This window comes from Cebus imitator, unplaced genomic scaffold, assembly GCF_001604975.1.
Source record: "Cebus imitator isolate Cc_AM_T3 unplaced genomic scaffold, Cebus_imitator-1.0 Scaffold176, whole genome shotgun sequence".
Classification (NCBI taxonomy): domain Eukaryota; kingdom Metazoa; phylum Chordata; class Mammalia; order Primates; family Cebidae; genus Cebus; species Cebus imitator.
This window is the reverse complement of record NW_016107491.1, coordinates 1255442-1280741: the sequence shown is the minus strand read 5'-3', so window position 1 is coordinate 1280741 and position 25300 is coordinate 1255442. Positions and strand designations below refer to the sequence as shown.

The window sequence follows — 25300 nt, the reverse complement described above, 5'->3', positions numbered from 1 at the left end:
TCCCATGCATTGCTGGAGTATTTTTTCTCAAATTGCAACTTGGTTTGTAGTTTACTGTTCATGTCTGTCTTCCTAGTGAGGCGTTTCCTCACTAAATTCTTTCTGAGGTCGGAGCGAGATGGTTCACGCCTGTAATCCCAGCACTTTGGGAGATCGAGGCGGGCGGATCACAATGTCAAGAGATCCAGACCATCCTGACCAACATGGCGAAACCCTGTCTCTACTAAAGGTACAAAAAAATAGCATGGTGTGGAGATCTGCGCCTGTACTCCCAGCTACTTGGGAGGCTGAGGCAGGAGAATCGCTTGAACCCAGGAGGTGGAGGTTGCAATGAGCTGAGCCATTGCACTTCAAATTGGTGAGAAAGCGAGAATCCGTCAAAAAACCAAAAAATTCTGAGCTGCAATAACAATGACAATCACAAAAGAAAAAGAAAAAAAAAGACGATGAAAATAAATAAAAAAGAAACACTATTTGATAGACACGGGTGGAGGCTTTGGCCGGAAAACTCACATGAATGAGGCTTTCTGGAGCCAAGTCAGCACGGCTGAGTAGTATGCTGCTTTAGACAGCAGATAACAACAATTAAAAATAATAGCAGTAGGGACTTGTACCAGAGGAAAAAAAAGAACAGTAGAAAGCGAAACACAGGGCAGAGAGCACAGGTTCCACACAGAATGACTCTGGTTTTGGATACCAGGGTTCGGACCCTAGGGTTTGGATACCAGCTTTGGAACTGCCGTTATTTACTAACTGGAAGGTAGGCAGAAACCTAACCTGCAAGCTTTCCATTCTGTAGCTCTAAGAGGGGTAATACATGTCTCATAAGTATATTGCGGGGGTTAAATGTAATAACCCACACAATTCCCTATCACAAGGACTAGGAAGTGATAACTGCTAAGTGGTGGTCTCTCCCCTGCAGCAGAAGTGGAATATCTTGGTTTGCTTTAATTGGGCCCAGTTACAAGACTTATAATTTTGAGTAAAATTATATGCAAACATTTAACAATGCCAACTTTTCTGGCTTTCTGTAAAGGAGGCTTTGTGAGCTCATGAACACATGGTAGGATTTTAACATATTTTAGATTGAGTAAGGATGGGCACTGCCTCCAAAATCACTTGTTTTTTCATCAAAACTGCTTGTCTCTGTATGAGTAACACTCTGCTCTGTCATGCAGTACCTTTTAAATATATATTAACCCTCCCTTCTAAGAGTGGAATAAACACCAGTGTTAGAGTCTGTCATTGTTTCTCATCATCCCAAGGAGAGTATTATTAAAGAGGTGAAGACTTTATGCCTTCTCGCAAACACAAACTCTGAAATGACTTGCGTATTTGCATTGTAACTCTTGATTTTTATTTGCTTAATCAATTCCTAGAGGAAGAGAAAAAACAGTGAAATTGAAGGCGAGGGATTCATTACCTATAATTAGCACTAAGTTACTAGTTGGAGATAAATTAGTGCAAGGAGATAAGATGCAAATGGCTGAAACAGAAAGAAAGAAAAACCTGCAGCAGTTATGTTTAGCAGAAAGTTTGGTAGTTGGGACGAATGGCTGCTGTATTCCTGTGATACTTAACATGCAATAACTAGGGAAATCATTTAAGAAATTCTGTTCTTATGAAGTACTTCCATCGGACTGTATGTGTATACACCTGTGTTGTCTGTATGTAGGGATGTGTATGTGTGTGTGTGTGTGTGTGTGTGTGTGTGTGTGTGCATTTACATGTGCGTATGTTTTAATCACTTGGGACAACCCAATGTTGTGTCTTTTAATATAAAATATTACCAATATGGGCCTCTGAAGCAGTTGGGTATTATCACCTCATTCACAGAATGACTTGTCAAAATTTGTCACCAGACCACCCAACCACCATTCCCAACCAAGACAAAACAAAACAAAACCTATCAATTAAACAAAAACAAAAACCTGATATGCTGTATATGAAACAATCAGTTCATCATTTTTTTAAAATTATTTTTGAAGCTTAAGAACAACTCAAATGATTTCTTGTCCTGTAATATTGCATATATTTTGTTTTAACTCTATTTTATAAAAGTTATTTGTAAAAAACCATGTTCTTTGAAAAAATTTGAAGTAAATGTACTCGTGTAAATGTACAGAATATTCAATACACATTTCAAATTTAAATTTCTACTAAATATCTTCATCATAAAACATATCCTAGGTGAAGTCTATCTCTGCAAGATGCAGAACATCAGTTGGTGAGAAAAAGGGAAAGACAAGTCAATAAAGAAAATAAAAGGAAGTATTGAGAAATCTAACTATATTTATTTATTTATATTTATCTATGGTCTTTGTAACCAACCATGGCTGGTAATGCTGTGGTTGGTACTCAAAATAAAGATCCAATAATTGTTTGGAAAAGATGTGGTTTGGTCACTTTTTGCAGTGTGCATGTGAGAAAGAAAAAGACAGAGAGAGAAAAAGAATACAGCTGAGATTGCATCACTGTACCCCAGCCTGGGAGACAGAGCAAGACTCCGTCTTGGGAAAAAAAAAAAAGGGATACAGAAGGACAGCCTTATTTGGTTTATTTTCTACTAGAATACGAGTGACGGAATCAACATTATTAAATACACACAAATTAACTATTTAACTGAAAAATCTTTTAGATGTATGAAGAGCAGACCTTTGGAAAAAATAGAACTATCTTGTACAACAAAGCTAGTAGTGTTTGTGAAGTTTACCAACTATCATTTTAGGACTTAACTTTCATTCCCAAGAAACCTTATTTGAGCTCATAACTTCTATAGTTTCGTCCCACCTTATGCCTACAGCACAAATAGGCGGAGTGCACCTTTTACACGTGCCTTCCAACAGCACATTATCACACTAGATAAAGTTAGGTCTGTTTTGTTTTGTTTTCTTTTTTATCTTCCCCACTAAATGAAACCCTTTTTCAGGGCATTGCCTTTTCAATCATTGGGATTCCCCAAGGTATTATCTGGTATTCATTAATCTTTAGTAAATTTTTTAATGAGTCAATAAATACCTATTACAAATATGCATCCATAGTGATGATAATTAACATTGTTTTGATACTTTACAAAGTCTAATCACAATAAAATCTATATGTATTTAGGGAGAATAAAGACTGGTTAAGATAATTTGTTTTGTCCGTTTGTGAAATAAATAAGAAAAAGCACTTGAACTACTCAAAGGAAGTGTTTTCTTGCACTTTGGAAGAAAATAAGCAAAAAAATAATGGGCAATAATTTTATGGCAGTTAAAATGTAAACATTGTAAACAATTTCAAATGAATTATTTCTTTTAATTCAGTAATAATGCATATTCAAAATTTTAGTGGTATATTTTTGCCTGTTAATCTTAGAAATTTGTGCTGACATTGACTTTTATGAGAGAAAAATTTCAATTTTAATAATAAAAGGATGAAAAGTCTTTGGGCATAAGATAAGGACTGTTGTGTACTGAAAAATAAATATACAAAGCATTGGCACTAAATCTTTCTTTAGCAGCAAGTATATATTTAGGCAACATATTGCATTTAAAAAATTCAAATAGCACTACAATGAATACGAATAAATCCACTTCTAATTTTAACTAAGCCTGGGGATTGCAGAGGAGATGGAATTAAGGCTGGTTCCAGCAGCAACAGGTGTGATTCTAAGACTTCTTTTGCATGGTGCATTAAGCTTTGCTAATGTTCCCACCTCTACATGTTAACTTTGTTTTTGTTGCTAAGCAAACTCTACATAGTTTGAGCAAACCACACCATTTATCTTTTGGCGGCCTCAAGTTACTTTTCTTTAACTTGTAAAATAAGGTATTGGGTAAGATTCTCAAGGTCTTTTTTGTTCTTTAGGTCTATCATTTTGAGGGAAAAAAATGTCATTATCATTGCATCCAGGGGGCATATATATAAATGCAAATACATTAAGTATTGAAAGCCAAATTTTAAAAAATAGAAAACATTTTCTGGTTAATTTACTTCAGATATACATGAAACAAAATATTACAGTTCGCAACACAGCACTATTTTCATGTTTATTTATATATTTGTGAAACATTTTTGGATTTTGTTTTCAGCCGGGGTGAGATTCTTCTTTCTCCTTCCAATGTCTTATTTATAAGTGAATAGGGTAACATTCTCGAGAAGCATGACAATATATATTAAAATTTATTTAAAACATTAAGAAATTGAGAATCTAGAAATAAAACCCAATGATGTTTAATGTGATGTTCATAAAATTATATTATGTGTTATATATCTTTCCTATAAAACATTACAATGATACAGAAATGCCTATTGCAGAAATAAATAAATGTGTTTATTCTTGTACTAGAGTCCGCTGTTCTGTACAGAAAATAATAATAAATAATAAAACCCCCTTCTATGGCTGGTTTTATGTTTGTTCATTAACTAAGAAAGGATTTTAATTTTATTGTCGTTTATGTACAAAGTCTCACATCTCAGAAAAGCTACCAGGAAAACTTTAATGAAATAAATTAAGTAATTTAGTAACTGTATAGTGGTGTGAGATAATTATATTCCAGCCAGAGTAAAAGAACAGCTATGCCAAGAAAAAAATACTTATGAATGCAGTTTTAATCATTTTCATTCATTCTCCTTTTCTCTGTACTCTCTGTGCTGTGTAATACTTTATAGAAATACGGAGTTTGCTTTTTCCTAAAAATAAGTAGCAATCACATTTTAAAGGGAGAATGAATAAATTAATTCAGAGCACATAAAATGTTCACAACTACTCTTGGTTAGAGGTCTGAAGTCTTTCCTTCTTCTCTTTTCTTTCTTCGAAGACTGTAACAGTCCTTGTAAGCTTTTTGTAAAGAAATGTTTTACATGTGAATGCCGTTAATTGACTCCCTTTACCAAATAATGATAGATTATAGCCTTGATCTCCCTGGGAAAGTGTTTACAACATCAAGTCACTTTTTATCCCACCACTGGGTCAGCCTTTCAAATATATTGGCTTTGATCGGTGTCAGGATTTCTTTCTGGACCAATAAAAGAAATGTTATTATGATCTAAACATCTGTCAGAAGATATTTATGAATTATCTATTTTCTGATGTTTTCTTTCTAAAATGCTAGGCTCAAATAACTTTAGGCAAAAGAAATTTGGTAGGAAACATTTCACTTTATAGTAATATAAGTTTAGTGCCATGACTGCATACACCATTGAAGACAGCAACTGTCCAAAGCATAATCTGCAGTCAAATTATTAAATGTCATGCTGTACTCTAGAAAAGTTTAACTTTATTCACACATTCAACAAATGCTTATTTAGCCACTGCTATGTGCCTACCACTTGGTTGAGTGTGGGAAAATAATGGTGAATAAAAGATTTGATGCAGGCCCTTGTCAAATTATAATAGGGGAGACAGGTATTAATCAAATATTCATACAAATTTAAAATGACAAGTGAAAACAAGTCCTATAAAGGAAGAAGACGACCTAATCTGGAGGATTAAGGATGGTTTCCCAGAGGAAGTGGTATTTTACTCAATTGATATCTGAGATTTGAGTCCTCATCTACTAGGAAAAGTTTGGAGTGAAGTTACTGTGAGAAAGTCTTCCTGGATCCTTCCAGTTTCAGAATTGAGTTTCGGTCTGTGTGCGATACTGCTCTAAATCTTTCCTGATTTTCAGAAACTTTCTTACATTTCCTAACTCCACTAGTCAGGATAGCTTGAAAGGGTATTATTTCTTAAAATCAATAGTCTGTGTGGAATGCTCATGCTTTTTCTCTTCAAGTGGCCCAAGGACAAGAGAAATGGCCCACAGGGTAGACTTGGAACCAAGTACTGAAAAAGGGAGTCACGAGCAGGGACATCAGTCTTCCTATGGCATCTGACTTGAGCAACCTTTCAAATTCACTTTTCTCTCTGACTCTTCTTTCCTCATCTTTGAAGTTAAACAGTTAAGTGAAGTAATCCCTGTTTCCCTCTAATTCTATCTCTTTCTGGTTTCACATGAAAAATCTCCTGTTTATTGTATTAAGCAGACCTTCACAAAAGATATGACTGTATCTGGAATTTAAATCATAGACTATTATCTGAATTATTCAAGCTAAGGGCAGCCTCTGTTTGATATACTATTTTAAAGCATTTTTTAAAATAGCAGGTGGAAGATACAAGTGTGAAGAGTGAGACTTAGATCAAGCCTCAAGACCCTAAGGCTTAATCTAATGCAAAATGGAATATTTAAATACTGTAAATAGCTTTCAGGTTTTAAAACCTAGGACATCTCAAAAATACTTGTCCTTTAGTGATTAATTCCACATATATCAATAATTAATTAGTTTTTATTGATCATTTTCTCTCAACTAGTACTAATATAGTTACTATGGATCATAAACATTCTTTGTTGAATGTTTTCTCTCAACTATTACTATTATAGTTACTCAAATATGCTTTGTTCTCTACAAACTTACAGTTTGGAGAGGAAGGCCAAATAAGCGTGATAAGCCTTCAATTTATTGGTGTATAAGGATTAATCTCTGTACGTTTTCATGAAAGGAATTATCAAAGAAGGCTGGAATGTTCAGGGTCATAGAGAGGAAATCTAAGCTCGTCCTTAAAGAAAAAGTAGAAGAAAAAGAGAGGGAGAGAGAGAATTCTAGGTAGAAGAGGTAACATGAGCAAAGACAAAAGACTGGGAAACAAAGAGTGAACATTATTAAATGGGCATAGCACTTACATCTGAGGATTTCAACAAGACAGAAACATTCATTGTTTTCTTTGACATCATATAAAATTATATGTGATAATTATCAGCTGTTATATTTTAAACCTTGAAGTGAATCACTATTTCTATCTTACTGTTGCTCTACCTATAACTGTTATATATTTTACCAGTTAATTTAATTACATCTTCCCTCCCATAAGAGAAAAGCAAGAGAATGAGATAAGACTACAATATAAGACATTGTAATTTACATGTCAAAAAGACAAACCTAGGAGAAGACTAAGTCTCCAGCAAACAATAGAGATGATTCTTTCATTTCATATCGATTCTCATAGAAAAGCTCTGCAAAGTAATTGTTACTAGCGTGACTTTGAAATAATCCTTTTTATTTAAACTATAACTTGTATGTTGACATTACAAGGGCTGAAACACAAAAAACTGTGATTTATATTTCAGTAGATATAAAATACCAGAGAGGGAAATCCAGAGTTGCTTTGGTCACATCTACAACTTAAGGGAAGTGAGAGTCATTTGGCATTTGCAAAGACTGGAAATTTGCATCTAATAATGGAGGTAGACATTGATTGAGGCTGTATTGTATTAAGCTATGATGGAAACTGAGGCTTTCTCTGTATCTATGTAAATCGGTAAAATTATTTTACTCCTCTACCTCAATATCTACATAAATAAAATGTAGATAATAATATTATATTTCATATTATGTCCTATTTGAGACTATAACTTGAAAAATTGGAATGAGGAGAGCTCAAAACATTTTCTGGCACACAATACTCAGTAAACTTCAGGCATAACTATAATGCAAATTTCATATTGGATATCATTACTTGTCATCTAACAGGAGGAAAGGAAAGCCTCATATGTAAATTGGGAAAGCAACACAGCAAATATTTTATTTATGTACATATTTTATTTGTAGGCAGGAAGCTTTCATCTACCATGTTTTATTAGCATGTGAGTATGAGAAAGTCATGTAATTAGAATTGCTTAAAAAAGTTAATTTGGAAATTTTTATCTAAGAAGATTTCTGAGTTTCTCAATTTTTATCTAAGAAGGTTTCTGAGTTTCTCCATTTGTAAGTATAAAAATAACTTTAAATTTTAAAAGTATAAATACATGGTCACATTTTAAACCCATCACTCACATCTTAATGTACGCAGCAGTATGTCATACTGGATTCATTTAAAATTCACTTTGCATTAAGGGGTATTGTAATGATTAGCTGCCAAGCCTGAAAGAGATGGAAAACATAACCTTTCTTTTTTCATAATATATAATGTCTAAACTCAAAGTATATACATGAATCTTGGCTGAAAAATGACATCTGACCAGCATCCTATTTATGATATTCCATCTTCTGTCTTTACAGCGATACACAGAAGTTGAAGAAAAACTTATGGAAATACTGACATTGAAGACAGATTTGCCTAAGAATGTAGAGGCATTCTTATTGATGTGGAACTGGATCTTAGAAACAACCAGTGTCTACCCACCAGACAAACACTGGCACACACATCATCCCAAATTTACTATTTTCTTCAATGCTCAGAGAATTGAACTGTGCCCACCAGGAAATTAGTTATAGTTTTTTTTTTAAGTAGTTTGTTTTTTTCAAATGTTTTCCCCTCATCCATCTAGAAAATGAATTTCCCAGAAATCAAGAAATACATTTTGTTTGTTGATTGATTAAGCTGATTAGGTGTGGTCACTGGTGCTGTCACAATAATCTCTCTGGTTAAATGTTAATCCCACAAATCAAAACCAAATAGACAAGGAATGAAGTAGTAAGAGCCCTGGTAGTAATATGTGAAGGTTCCTGGAGAAGGAACTTTTTATGCATCCTATAGTTAAAAGTGTGAGAACTCCAGATGATAGGACAAAAGAGATAGAGGATATATGAAAAGTCCACACTAGATAAATGCTTAGACAAATGCTTCCTAAATGTTAGGACTTTTGCTAAAATCTGTGTTTGTATGCCTGCTTTTGAACTTCTCACATGAAAAGGGGTTTTGACAGAACCTTAGCAAATAGTGAGCATAGCCAAGGCAATTCACAAAATGTGTTCATGGCCAAGCAGATTTGTCCACAGGTCATGATTAGCAAACAAAATAAAACAAAGAGATTTAAAGGGTGGGATACTTGAAAAATATCAAGACACAAAAGGATCAGAGGAAAAATATACATCCTAAGTGTACTTAATAATATAGAAATGTTGCCGGCCGGGCTCGGTGGCTCAAGCCTGTAATCCCAGCACTTTGGGAGGCTAAGATGGGTGGATCACGAGGTCAAGAGATCGAGACAATCCTGGTCAACATGGTGAAACCCTGTCTCTACTAAAAAAAATACAAAAATTAGCTGGGCATGATGGCGCTTGCCTGTAGTCCCAGCTACTCGGGAGGCTGAGGTAAGAGAATTGCTTGAACCCAGGAGGCGGAGGTTGCGGTGAGCCAAGATCACACCACTGCACTCCAGCCTGGGTAACAAGAGCGAAACTCCGTCTCAAAAAAAAAAAAAAAAAAAATATATATATATATATATATATGTTATATAAACTTTTGCGGTATCTAACAGTGTTTGTGACAGGAAACTCTGACATTAATTTGACATTCAAGTAGGAAGGGGTTTTTAATTATTTATATTTTACGAAGTATTTGGCTGAACATTCTTTTGAATGGCTAATATGTAAGAAGATCTTATATGTCCACTTATTAAAGAGAAACTACAACATCCAAATACTGTCAAAAATTAGTCAAAGAAACGACCAAGTAATTCATGTTCAATAAATATAAAAGCATGCTAAACATAAAATATAGAGGTATGCACATGTATGCACCTACACAGACACATAGACACACACACACACACACACACACACACACACACACTACTGTTACCTTAACTGCACAGACTGAATATAACAGAAGTAATTTTTCTGAAAGTATTGATAAAAAAAGCACAAGACAATTTTGTATATAAATGGATCTTAAATTGGAAAATAATCCTAGAGTAAAACGTGTTTTTTTTTTAATTTATTTTATTGCATTTTAGGTTTTGGGGTACATGTGAAGAACATGCAAGTTTGTTGCATAGGTACACATGTGGCAGTGTGATTTGCTGCCTTCCTCCCCATCACCTACATCTGGCATCTCTCCCCTTGCTATCTCTCCCCAACTCCCCACCCCCACCTTCCCTCCCCTATTTCCCCCCAACAGACCCCAGTGTGTAGTGTTCCCCTCCCTATGTGCATCAAAAACGATGAGTTTGTGTCCTTTGTAGGGACATGGATGAACCTGGAAACCATCATTCTCAGCAAACTGACAGAAGAGCAGAAGATCAAACACCGCATGTTCTCACTCATAGGCAGGTGTTGAACAGTAAAACATGTTTTTTTAAAAGTTAGGACAGAAGAGAAAATGTGGGCAGTAGATTAATACAATGCTTTCTGTTTACCTTATATCTGAAAAATTATTTGACAAATCATTTCTCTTTGTAATTTGGATATTTTTGTTTCTAGAATCACTTCTTTGGTTTTCATCTTCCTTTATTTTTCTTCTACTCTTATTTATAGCTGAACTTCCAGAATTCTAAGTTGGAACCTGCACCAGGTAAGTAAAACAATTTGGGGAAGAATAAACATAACAAATAATTGTTTAATGTTCACAGTCAGATTTAAAATATGTTTTCATAAAAATATTATTTTAACTAATTCTATAAAGTAAACATTTACGAAGAACTCAAATAACAACAGCAAGAAAAGAAATAACTTAAGAAATGGGCAAAGGACCTGAATAGAATATGTTCTTTCTCAAGAGAACATATATAAGTGGCCAACAAATATATGAAAAAATGTTCAGCACTAAGCATCAGGGAAATGCAAATTAAAAGCACAATAAGATACCAACTTACACGTGTGAAAATGACTATTAACAAAAAGACAAAAGATAAGTGTTAGCAAGGATGTGAAGAAGGAACCCTCGCATACTGTTGGTGAGACTGTAATTTAGTATAGCCTTTATGGAACACAGTATAAGAGTTCCTCAGAAAATTAAAAATTTAGCCATATGATCCAGCTATCTCACTTCTGGGTATATATCTAAAGAAAATGAAATCAGTATGTTACAGAACTATCTGTACTTTCATGTATATTCCAGCATCATTCACAATAACCAAGATATGAATCAACTTAAGTGTCCATCAATGAATAAAGAAAATGAGACATATACACAATGGAATAATATTCAGCCACAAGAAAAGAAGGAAATCCTGTCATTTGCAGCAAGATGAGTGGACCTAAAGGCCATTATGTTAAGTAAAATGAACCTAGAACAGACAAATAATGCATCTCTCACTCATATGAGGAACCTGAAAATGATCTTAAAGAAGAAGTAGAAATTGGAATAGTAGTTACAATGGGCTAGGGCATTTGGAAGAGATGTTGACAAAAGGAAACAACATTTTAGTTAAATAGGAGGAATAAGTTCAAGCGAGCCATTGTATAACTGGTGACTATAATAATAATACAAGTATTGCTCTCTGCTCCTCCCGTTTGACAGACAGCCTCATCTTCTCTTGCATCGCCAGCCACATCCCCGAGATACTACGGGAAAGGTGAAGGTCGAAGTCAAGGAAATTGGTCATATTGGGCACCTGGTCACCAGGGCTGCTTTTAACTCTGGTAAAGATATTGTCACCATCAATGACCCCTTCACTGACCTCAACTACATGGTCTACATAGTCCAGTATGACTCCACCCATGGCAAATTCCATGGCACCGTCAAAGCTGAGAATGGGAAGCCTGTCATCAATGGAACTAGGAGAGAAATCCTTCCAATATCAAATGGGGTGATGCTGGCACTGAGTACATCATCAAGTCCACCGGCATCTTCACCACCATGGAGCAGGCAGGGGTTCACTTGCAGTGGGGGAGCCAAAAGTATCGTCATCTCTGCTCCCTCTGCTGATGCCCCGTGTTCGTGATGGGCATGAACCATGAGAAGTATGACAACATTCTCAAGATCATCAGCAATGCCTCCTGCACCACCAGTTGCTTAGTGCCCCGGCAAAGGTCATCCATGATAATTTTGGTATCATGAAAGGACTCATGACCACAGTCCATGCCATCACTGACACTCACAAGACTGTGGATGGTCCCTCCAGGAAATTGTAATGTGACAGCAGTGAGGCTCTCCAGAACGTCATCCCTGCCTCTACTGGTGCTGACAAGGCTGTAGGCACTGTCATACTTTAGCTGAACAGGGAGCTCACTGACATGGGCTTCCGTGTCACCACTGCCAATCAGTGGTGGACCTGACCTGTTATCTGGAAAAACCTGCCAAATATGCTGACATCGAGAAGGGATAAAACAAGCATTGGAAGGCCCCTCAAGGACATCCTGGGCTACACTGAGCACCAGGTTGTCTCCACCAGCTTCAAGAGTGACACCTACTCTTCCACCTTCAATGCTGGGGCTGGCATTACCCTCAACAACCACTTTGTCAAGATTATTTTTTGGCATGACAATGAATTTGGCTACACCAAGAGAGTGGTGGATCTCATGGCCCACATGGCCTCCAAGGAGTAAAATCCCTGGACCACCAACCTCAGCAAGAGCACAGAGGATGAGAGGCCCTCACTGCTGGGGAGTCCCTGCCACACTCAGTCCCCTACCACACTGAAAATCTCCCCTCCTCATAGTTTCCACACAGACACCCTGAAGAGGGAGGAGCCTAGGAAGCCCCACCTTGTCATGTACCATCAATAAAGTCCTCTGTGCTCAGCTAATAATAATAATAATAATAATAATGATAATGATGATGATGATGATAATACAGGTACAAGGTTTTATTGAAAAGTGCTGAGAGCGAATATTGTTTGTAGTACAAAAATACAACTCTATTAGGTAATGCAGATATTAATTAACTAGACTTAGTCATTTCACAATCTATAGATGATACATCAAAACCTCACATTGTACATAATAAATGTGTATAATTTTATCTGTCAAACAATCATAATAAACAAATTTACTAATGGTTACCTAATAAAGTAATGTTTAAGCAGGACATTTGATACTTATAATTTCTGTATATAAGTATCTAAAATTTTTCATCTTGAATGACACAGAGTTACCATGTCACACTGAGTGACATAGAATATCTTCTGTACTCCTAATTTTCCTGTTATGTTAGTAACATTTCCAGATAAGCATGAGAGTCTCCCTGTTTCTTTCATTTAAATGAAACTTATTATACACAGAGAACATGACATACATGAAAAAGGAGAAAAAATACAAGTATTGGAAATGTAAAGAAGAACTAGAAATAAGACATTAAAAGGTGAGGTATTTTATTGAAAACTTGTGAGTGAGGGACGGTCTAAAATTTTAAGTCTAATTCTTCTAGCAGATCAAGTTGCCAAGACTATGGTCTATGGAATGAAACGAATCAAATTCTAGGAAGAAGTGCTATTATACTCTGAACTAACTGCAAACAGAATATGTAGGATTCTCTCAAAGAGAACATTCTGTAATTCAATGTATATGCTTATCGTGTAAATTTCAATAATATAAACTTTGACAAATTGCAAAGGGCTGTTTCTTAGCATGTTCACCAATAAAGACCTATAAAAAAGTATTCTATAGCAATTAAATATAATGTGGTCCTTCAATCTGTTGATTTGACTTCACCTAAGAATAAACTTTGATTTTTTTTCAGACATAATCTGAAAAAATAAATGCACTAAATATCCTTTGGGTAATCCTGACTCTATCTTCTTTCTCTTGAAAGATATTTATCTATTTGACAAATACAATTCTTGACAAATAATAAGGGTGAATCTCTCTTACCGAAACAAGATTGAAAAGTTTTTGTGTCTGAAAATAAAGGCCACCTATTTTCTATACTCAAGTGAATTTTAAAAAGTATTCCCAATGCAACATTTTTGAAAACTGATATATAGATGAAAAAGCCAATTGATGTTTAGCATAGTTAACAACTACCACAACACACACACACACACACACACACACACACACACACACACGAAGGAAAGAAAAGAAATACAAAAAGCTTCAATGGACCCAAGCAAAGCTACCTTTGGAATAGCTTCCAGAATAAACAACTTGTGACATTTATGCCAGTGAGGTTTATTATTGTATGAGGCTGCAGTAGATTTCAATCCAAATCAAATATATATTTAAAATGTTTGATGAAATATATGCTTATGCTCATTTATTTTCCAATTTAAGCATAACTTTTAATAATTTTTAAAACCATTTTAACATGCTTTGACCTGTCGTGAGCAACTACAGAACCTGAAAGATGATTAAAGATTCAGTAGTAACATAAGTAATATTTGTGGTAAAATATCAATTTAAAAATAATGTGAACTACATTAAAGCTACTTAAATAGGTGATGGGAATGGGGGAAGACACAAAGTCTAAACACTTTTCAATATTTTGTCTTACGGAAATATTTTTATGTTGAAATAATTTTATTTAAATTTAGATTTTGTGATAAAAGTTAAAGGCATAAACTATAAAACCACCATAGGAAAGAGGATGATGTTTCAATAGTTACTTGTTAATGTAACAATTTATAAAATGAAAAGTAATTCTCAGTATAGAATTGTTCACATTTACAGTGTCAAGTGCTTACTTCTTTATCAATATTGCCTACATTTTTGTTATTTAACATCTTTGCCCAATTCCCACTGTAACCAGTGTATTTCTATGCAGTCACGTTACAATCCAGCTTAGTTTGAGGTTAAATGTTGTAAGAAGCTTTGACACTCAGTTATCAGAGTCCTCTTGCAGAAGGTTTTGTTCTGACCTTTCCCCCACCCCCCAGGACTTCTATTCACTAACAATTTAGGATTATTCATGGTAATCTGGGAATTCTGGTCATTACAAAAAAAATTATAATTATCATTCTCTGCATCAATTTCAAAAGTTATTCTTCACACCAATATTTAGAGATGCAGTTGAAGCTTAAAAACATTCAATCTAAGGTAATGCTTCCAGTTTTTGCCCATTCAGTATGATATTGGCTGTTGGTTTGTCATAAATAGCTTCTATTATTTTGAGATATGTTCTATCAATACCTAGTTTATTGAGGGTTTTTAGCATAAAGAGCTGTTGAATTTTGTCAAAGGCCTTCTCTGCATCAATTGAGATAATCATGTGGTTTTTGTCTTTGGTTCTGTTTATGTGGTGAATTACGTTTATAGATTTGTGTATGTTGAACCAGCCTGGGGAGAAATGCCAGTTACAGGTGATGAGGAGGAAGGCAGCAAATCACACTGCCATGTGTGTACCTATGCAACAATCTTGCATGTTCTTCACATGTACCCCAAAACCTAAAATGCAATAAAAAGAATATATTCAATCGAGCATATAATTTTATAAAAATAGAGCATTCTAAAAGGAATTGAGAATCATGTAAAATTTAACCTCTTTTTACTGGATCTATACACCAATATGAAATATTTATTTTTCTGTGTACCTTATTATAATATCTACTTGATGACACTGTATCATGTTGATTTTGTCTTTTTTCCTTCATTAGCCTATCTATTCCTCACGAGAGTAAATAAAACTAATCATGTCTTAAATATTGACTTCTATTTTTATTTTGAATCTTCCCAAGGGTATAGATGAAGGTTTATTCATTCTTACCTTACCTTCCGTTTTAGTGTTTAAGACAGCTCATAGGAGACATTGGAAGATTGGTTAAAGTGCTATTTAGTTGGACTAAAATACAATTGTTCAAGTAAGGTACCAACCTATGCACAGCTGACTTATAGTTTTGTATTCTCTCAATATTACATAATATTAAAGTTTAGAGATGTGTTCTTTTCTTTGTCTTTATTCAGATTTTCCCATATTCTAGAAAATTCTAACTTCTTTATAATAATTTCTTAAAAACTTGATATTATGGACTAAATTGTGTCTGCCCCCAAATTACATATTTAAGTTCTAACCTTCAATATGGTTATATTTGGATGTAATGCGTTTAAAAAGTAATTATGGTTAATGAAGCAATAAGTGCATATCCCTCATCTAATATAGCTGATGTCTTCATAAGAGGAAGAGACGTCAGGGATATGCAAACACCGCTGTGAGGATACAGTAAGAAGGTGGACATCTGCTCATCAGGAAGAGAGGCCTGAGAATGATCCAAACCTGCCAACACCCTGATCCTGGACTTTCAGTTTCCAGAGCTGCTAAAAAATAAATTTCAGTTGTCTAAGCCTTCTAGTCTATTACTTTCGTTATGTCGGCCCTTGCAAATTGATAGCTTGGGTGAGCTCACAGAACTTCACTCTAAAACAAAAGTTGTCAAAACATTTTCAAAATTGTATAAGTGGAATTTTAAGAATTATGTAATTTTAAACACTTATTATTTAGTAGGCTGTTTCATTTTCTCAAAGATAAAAGCAAAGAAATATATTTTAATTTGCAGAAGAGCAACTTATGTTAACTGAAGAAAATGCTTACTGAATGTGAAGTTAAAGTGAAATGTGTTAAAAGAACCTTCCTTAAATTATTTTAGCTAGAAGCATAAATCTGCCTTTAAATGTTCTATGATAGCATAATGAATATAAATAGCATATTATGCCATTTAAAATAGCAGTTTAAAAATGATATGATTAATAACTGTTGGTTCTGGAGCCATATGTTAATCTCTGTGGAAGCAGAGGCTGGCTCATATACTGACAACCTCCGTTTGCCCTACTAATAATTCAACCCCTAGTTGCTATTGTCACATTGAATTACAAATTCCTGACAGAAATTAATCCAAAATCTAAGAAATGAAACAGATGCTAACATTTCATGAAAGTCTTCAGAACAAGAACATTAAAAAATCATTTTCATATAGTGGTTGAAGTAAATCAAATCTGCTGGTATTTCATGTGCTTAAGCAATCAGAGCTTTCCCAGCTGGTGAGTATCTTTAAAAGGGAGATTTCCGTCTTTCATATCAAGTATTATTTTTATTAGCATAATCATTTAATGAACTACATCTGGAAGAAATAAGTTATTTTGTAAGATTCTGACATAATATGAATAATTAATATATTGGAAAAATCTCATATTTACCGAACTACTGTTTTTTTCCAAAGTATAAGGAAAACATTATGATAAAGTTCATCAAAGGTATAGCTCATACAGGCTAATTAGTTATTATATTATATTAGTCATTCTATAACTAATAATTAGATTTCTTCTTCTTTTGATTTTTTTCAAAAGAAAAAATATTTATGTTTTTTAAAAGAATGTATTAAAACCAGTTATAAATTATCCACTACTGCCAGGAAAAAATATAAATCATTAGGGCCTCACGCAACTTAAAGTACATAATTGATGGTAAATATTATAACATGAATTTACATTTCAGAAAAATATATATTCAAATGCATTGTGAGTAAAAATAAAATTTTTGAAATGTGCATGTTAGAGATGTCCTCTTCTGACAGTAGAGGTGTGGGGAATGCTAGGTTCAGAACAGAGGAAGAAAGAGTAAATTTTTTTTATCTAGTCTTGGTTTATTGACACATAAATATGGTAATGATCCATGTCTAGAGTTTTATTTTCAAATAGATTTAACATATCTGAATATTGGATATATTGTATGAGTTTCAAGAAAGGATTGAGTTAAAGCCTTTGAAGCCACTTGAGAATTTCCTTTGAACACACTAAAGGGTATCTGTGAATGCTGATTGATTATATCATGGCTGATTTATAAAAATTTACATGTTGCCTTTCTTAGCTGGAACTATATATTCCAGGAATAGATTAATCCTTAGGGTTACATAGATCAGCAGCAAGATCTCCCACGTGGAAGTGGCTGTATTCATTTTTTCCCATCTGAAAATAACTTTACTAGGAAATATCACATATCTTCTTATTGCCAGGTGAGGCATAGGAAAATACAAGATAACTGACAGCTACATAATCCTATAGTTCGAACACTTTGAAACCTACGGTTGAGTAAATATTTATCTTAATTATATCTAAATAATCTCTTTCATAATTACTCTTGTGATTGAAAGTTTATTATTAGGCTTCAGAAGCCTCTGGATATCAAAATGACTCATAAATTTCTACTTTTATCTGTATCTCAGAACACGAGACTTCCAGTATCCTTCAAGTTTCAAGCATTTCTAAAATTCTTTAAAGGGATGGTTTGCAAGCCAGGCTCTTTCATGGGACCACCATACACCATTCTTTCTCTAACGTTCTGACTGAATTTGTCCATGACTTCTGCCCTTAGAGTCAATTGGAGTGACTTTACTCTTGCTACTATGTACTATTTTATCTGGCACTATCTCCTGATGATCTCAAAGTCATCATCTCTTGGGGGGCCAGAGTTCTGCTACATTCGGTGAACAAGTACTGAAAAATTGCCTTCAATTTTACCCTCTGCTGTGTTGCCATCTGGGCCCTATAGCAGCACAATTTCTGTCAAGAGTTATATTAATTCCCTCATGAAAGGGCAGTTTTCATCCTCAGCTCTCTAGAAGCTCCAAACCAGTTCAAGTGACCAGTAATGCTTAGATACCATGCCACCCTTTGAGCCTTTACATTCTCATCATCCAAGTTGGGTCTCACAAAACAAAAGAAAATCATCCAACTTTCTTTTTCCTTCTTTAACAAAATTCAAAGCTGCTTGGCACATTATTTCAAGCATACAGATGCTGACGGAGTATAGTAGGGAGTGGACAAAAGGAAGGCTATTTGGACCAAGTATTTCATCCTGGTTCCACTCTGAATAAAAGGAAGGCAGAATTGGTTAGGAATTCATTGATGTGTCCTTCAAAAATCTATTACCAAAAAAGCAAAAGTAGATAGCAGGAAATAAGATAAAGGACTGATACTCAATTACATCTACAGGTCCAGTGTTTTTATTACTAAAATTCTAATTAAAAGGTAGTGTTTCTAGAAAATAGATATTTATATCTGGGTTCAAGCAGATTAAAAAATCAATGAGTTTTAAAAGTTACATTTAGTGAACAGAGTCTGCACTTTGTTTTGTTTGTTTGTTTTCTTTACTAATATGCTAGCTTGATGTCTCTAATAACAAGTCCGCCTTGATGACCCTGCTACCAAATCCAGCTTCATCTAGTAAAACAGGATATCTTTTTCTCAATCTTTTTCCATTTACTATCTGCTCAGTTTCTTAAGTTAGAAAATAACTTGACAAATTCAATGGACAATGGATTGGATATGAATCTAAAATGAGGCGGTTTCCTGAAGTCCAGACTTAACTATATGTGACAATTTGCTTTGGGGCATTGTGAAATAGAAGTTTCCTCATATTTGTCTAATAATAGCGAGGCTCTTATAGCAAATATCACAGAATGCTTTGTTAAATTTGAAGTTCAACATGTAAGAAAATGTCCAGAAGAACACATTAATGTCCAGAAGACACTACCTAATCTTGTCTCTTAAAGTTAAAAGCAGTATAATGTTGCTTATAACTTCTAAGAGACAAGATCAGGTAGTTTTTGGACATTTTATAGAATAATCAGTACAAATATATTGAAGACAAACGTGTAATTCTGGTTGTGACACTAGATTATTATTCTTTTTTTTTTAATTTTCTTCTCAATTTTTAATCTAAAATCTGAGGGGGTTGTATTAAAAATATAAAAGGGTCTTTGTAGTCCTAATAAGCTATGAAGATAGTCTGTTAGAAGATTTAATATAGGTATTTTGAAAGCTCTGTGTTCAAATACAGAAAAAAATTCCAATAGACAAATGAATTACAATTCACTTTATAATATTTAGATAGGACTGTAAGAGAAATAAATGTCTCTTCCTTATTTCATGATTAAAATTTCAGACAAATTTGATCTTCAAAGACAGAATTCTGAACAATAGAAATAGAACATAATAGAAAAACTGTTCTGGCTGCAAAGAAATAGACATTTTCCAACATTCACTTCAAAATGCAAACCAGAATGTATGGTATATACTGTTTTAATTTAATGTATCTATGTAAACAAACATGCTTCTTCCTCTTCATTTTCCTTGCACAAACTTTTAGTTGGAATGCCTTTGAAGTTAAGCCAATATGCTTCAAAGTTACATGTATGCATGGATTTTTTCACCAAATGTACGTATGTCTGTAATTTCCCACAATATATGGTATCAAATATTTAGAATCTAAGATGTTATAAATGCATTCAATATCATATTTTCTCCATAAAGGAAACACAAAATTGACCTTAATAGGATATTGTTGAGGAATATTTTAATTATCTGGCTATTAAGATGAATTCTAAGGTCTCCTAGGATTTAGAAAACTTACTCTTTGATAGCAAAATTTACTCAAGTATTTTGCAATTGTGTGTGTGTGTGTGTGATAGTGTTTGAAGTGACAGGGAAACCTATGTGTACTGGAAACCTATGTGTCAGGGCACTGTATTCTGGATCATTTACTGACATGTCCAAACACTTTGGAGAAATTTAGGGTAAATAGAGAATAATGAACTTTTTCAGAAATAAATAACTAAGATTATTCTATGTAATAGAATCCCAAATGATTTGAAGTTATATTTTATTATTAGTAGTTTTACAGTAAATGTGATAAACAAGTTTACCTTCTGTGATATAAAAAGTAAAAAAACTTCACCATGACCATAATTTTTTCTTTATAGATAAGGAGCTCTCATGCTTAAAGCCTGATTGACAATAGCCACATCTGATTTCAAAATATAGATATGCCTAATGAGGTAGTTCTTTACAATGGGAATTGCTGGTTAGGTGCTGGTTATCCAATTTCTCTTATTTAAGGATTAGTAGATATTTGATGCTGTATAGACAAAACATTTAGAAGTTTCAAATTCCCATTTGGAGATGGGTGTCATATAAAGCAGCCAAAAAATAAATAAATAAAATAAGAAGAAGAATGGTTAAAAGGCTTGATTAACTAATTGTTGGCAGGTCCATTTGCCATCCTTATTGAATCAAAGCTTTACCCTCCTTTAAATGCGGGGGTCTGTTTCTCATTGCAGCAATGTTTTAGATTCAGCATATTAAAAGCTGCAAATATTTGTGTTGGGTTTTCCTTTGTGAGATATCTACAGCCATGTGAGACAGTGAGTACATTTAGCCACAGCGAGTACTTTTAGTCACAGAAAGATCCTGTAAAATCATAGTAAGTGACTGTACTTTTCTTATAAGCCACACCCTTCACAAGCATTTCTCAAACACTTTACATAGAAATTTGCTCAGTTTAACAGAAATCAACGAGTGCAAATATTATTTCATTTGTTTTTATTAACTAGTAGAAATAGCAGTAATATAGTGTTAATTATATTAGCAGGACCTATACCTTAACGCAACAAGTCAAAAATCATCTGGCCATTCATAAGTACTGTGAGTGGCAGAATAAAAAGGAATAAATGTAGCACAGAGCCAGAAAGAAGATAAAGTGACATGGAAGTAGATCATTAGATGAGCAGGTAACATTTTAAAATCTGTGATGCTATAATGTCTGTCTTTTTATTTTTTTGCAGATGTGTGTGCACAGCTGTGATGTAAACCTCTTCTAATCTTTTCTTGTGAAAATCTTTACTCTGTTGTAACACTTTTTTGCGACAAGATTTGCACATAGATTAAAATTTTATTTTAAAAGAATCCTGTCCAAATGGCAACAAATGAATGTTTTAAAGAAATTCTTCCAGATTGCATTACCACTACAATTTTTATCAGAAATAATGGCAATTATGATCATGTTTATAATGATAGAAGCTAACATGTTTGGAAGGCTTACTAAGCTTCAAGCACTAATCTAAGCATTAACTATTTTTACATCTACTTGTAGCTATCTGTTTATATAGAGTGACCACCAAGTCTTGAAACACAAATGATACATAATAAATGATTCACTGATATTATATTACATTGTAATGCTTTTCAAAAGTAGTGTTTGATTTTCCAGACTTTACGATCACATTATAAGAATCATGTAAGGTAGGTACTATGACTAACCCAGATTTACCTAGGAGGGACCTGAAGTGCAGTCAGTTTATTAACTTTACCAAGTATTTAAACAGTGGTTAATTCAAGAGTTGAATCAGGCAATCTGGTTTTAAAGTTTACACTCAAGATCAAAATGCATTATTATAGATTTTGATATATAATTTGATTCATAATTCATCTTAAACACAAGTAAAATTTTATTTGCCCTATATTCCTTAATGAGATGAAGAAGGGGAAGCTCACATGTCCTTTTGAAAGGAGGCTTGGCAAACATTATATATCCACCATCCCTGTCCCTTCGTTTGTGGCCTAGGAGATTGCTACACCTTACAAAAACGCTCTGTAATAAGATTCGGAAGGGGTGATACAACACTTGTGTGTTTTTGTTGTGGGGAGGGAGAGGTAGGGAAAAGGGGAAAGGAAGATTGTGAAAAGAGAAGCGGAAAAACATAACTAGCTGGAAGCTTGTAATTTCGAAATTTTCTGTGGTGGATCAGTTTTTAGAAGGAGATCAAATACAGTTTGAGGATCAGGAAACTGATTTCTGTAAAACAAGCTGTTTCTGCCTTTGTGGTAAGGGTATGGATAACTCATTTCTTAGATCCTTGGTCTAGGGAAAAGTGTAGCACACAGTGAAAGATGAAATTCAATTCTACCACAAATGAAAATGTTGTTATATTTGAGAATCATTATCCTGGGTAATGTGGTAAAAAAGACAAATAAGGCATTCATCCTAATTTAATGTAAAACAAATTTGAAAAGAACAGATGATAACTAAAGAATTTCATGAAGGTATTATCGTCACTGCATATAATATGCTTTCTACTAAATTTCAATGACAGTTTATGTTTACCTACTTACATATTAAATAATTATAACACTGGCATCATAATTCCTCTTATGAGAGGGACTGTTCTTTCTGATAAAATGCATGAAAAATCTACTTAGAGAAGAGAAGACTCTTGGTCATAAATGTTATCAGATGTTCAGATATCAGGGGAAGAAGTCTCCTCTCCGTGAATCAAATTTGAAAAATGCGTTAATTTTACTCCTGCAACGGAATCTGGAAAAATGAGTGACAAAAAGAAAGAATTGGGTAAAGGCAGACTGAAGTAAAAAAGATAGAGAGAGGCCAGAATAGATTATTGGAAGAAATAAGTGACATGTAAAAATGGTCATTTCTACAATTTGATTTGATGTTGTTTGCACTGGTAGTATGTGCAATATCTTCCCATATCTTCTATCGCAGAAATCTTCAATGAAGTCTACTATCCGTGTGAGTGGAATTTTTTTTACCAGGGCTATTTCAGGGATCAATGCAAAGCAGAACAACTTTATGCACTAAAGAAGAGTCTGATTAAAGGCAAATTAACAAGGACATTGCAAGCATTTCATGAAGATTTCCACCATTTTACAGGAAGAATAATAATAAGGAAACCTTTTAATGATGAAGGAACACTGGTAGGCTTTCATGGCACTGAAGATGAGACCCTCAAGACACATGATCAAGTACCATTACCCATACTTACTTATTTAAGCAAGTGCCACACTTAGGTCCCTGCTTCATTGTGCTGTGGTACATGTAAGCTAACATAAATGGCAAGATATGCTGACCTCATTTGGTTGAATTTGAATTACTTTAATTGGGAACACTGCTCATTCTACAGCAAAATGAGAATAGGTATTTTGTAAACATTCTGTTACAAAAGTGAATCTTTTGAATCTTTAATTATCGCCTACAAGTCATTAATTGTGTCTCTCATACACAGGGTAGTATACCTAATTTGAACTACGAGCAATAAGACAGTATGCTATAAAATTTCAAACAGATAATAAGATGATCATTTATAAAATTGATTTATGAAGCACATTTTAAAACACTAAAAGCGTAACTTTTCTGGAGTATTTCATGTAATTTATAAATATATTTATCGAGTTTATATAATATAGTAGATATTGCTTCAGTTTCAGCTGGATTAAAATTCAAATGCAAAAACTAACCTATTAAATGATTAAAAATTTATAAGTTAATATATTTACTATTTTGGAATCTGAAAGGACTTTCCACAAGATTACTAAACTTTACTGATAACTAGAAATAGATGCTTTTGTTACCAAAATTCTGTCTAGTCAGAGACATTTCCCCTTATATTTTTTCTGCCTCACTTCTTACCCACCTGTCAAGTTTCAGTCAGCTGAATTATTATATAAATAAAACCATGTGAAAAAAAAACCTGTAGTTACAGGAATCGAACTATTACAAATCACATAGTTGGTTACGAAGAACTTCAGATGATGTTTTATTTCTAGCTCTTATCTTATCTTTAGGCCAGAGAGTTGCAGGCAGCTATTTCAGAATCTCAGAGTTGGAATGGACCTGAGAAATCTTGTAGAAAAATCTTATTTGAGAGACAGAAATTAGGAGTTCGGGAGGGTTCTATGATATGCTTCATATTCCACAGCAGTGGTAGATGAGCTAAGACTGGGAGCTCTCCCTCCTCAGTCTCCATTCTGTACTCCTTTCATTATGTTAAAATGGAAACATACATAATTCAAACTAATATGACGGCAAACTGCAATCATAGTTCTCATTTATATTTTTAATCGCCATAAAGATTAATTTTTTCTACCTCTTTCTTACTGGAATTGAAGGTAATTTGTACCTTAAACTGTACTCTTACAAAGAAAAAGAACTAAAAAGGCAGCCATTGACTTTTCACAGAAAATCTTTCCAATGCTCTGCAAGTCCTATGAGACTAGGCTAATGAAAACAGTGCACTTTTAAACTTGGACCTTTCATTTTAAGCTATTTCCAATTTATCTCCTTCAAACTCTCAAATATATGTTATAATTTAGAAGTTGAAAACAGACTTGGAAAAAATATAGTGTATTCCTCTCAATGTTCACATGAAGACATGACTGGTACACACAGATAGTGGCAGGCCAAATTCCGTTCTTTCCTAGTAAGTGAATTTTCTCCCATTGAGCTCTCTTTCTTATATATTTTTATTAAGCAAAACTTGAACCTTTTGAAAATTGATCTGGCATTACCTCACATAAAAAATATCAGGAAGACAAATCCAGCTGTCAGATATAAGCAGGCATTTTGAGCATTCAAACCTTCTCTAAGGAACAGTGAGTCATGTGAAATGTAATGTGCAAAGGAAGCTGACACATGAAAGGACAGAACAACAATGATGAGTTCCCAAAGACATGCTGTGGGAGAAAGAACAATTATAGGGGGTCTATTTTTGGGTCCAGCAGTATGAACTGGGAATTTAAAAATCACAGCTTAAGTACAGAAAGAAGAATGATGTCACCCAGCTTTGAATTTAAGAGAAAATAATTTAGTAGCCTTTAGCTTTAATTTATGTTATTATCATTTATTGGGATAATACATTATTGAATTGCTAAACTTTTGCACTCTAAAAACAAGTTAGACAGAACATTAATTTCATAGGAAAAGGGGGGATGTGGTGTAATTGCATAATTAATATTTTATTTGCCATGGTACTATAATGGCAAACATAAATAACAAGACAAACCCCTCTGAAACACCAATGCCCCCAAAGCCTGTAGTTAATGCCCAGGATTGAAAATG

The 25300-nt window shown here is 33.9% G+C and overlaps 1 protein-coding gene across 1 annotated transcript in view; it reads right to left on the bottom strand.

Moving 5' to 3' along the window:
• CALCRL (calcitonin receptor like receptor) overlaps positions 1-25300 on the bottom strand; it is a 106807-nt gene that overhangs the window by 63180 nt on the left and 18327 nt on the right. The window lies entirely within an intron of this gene.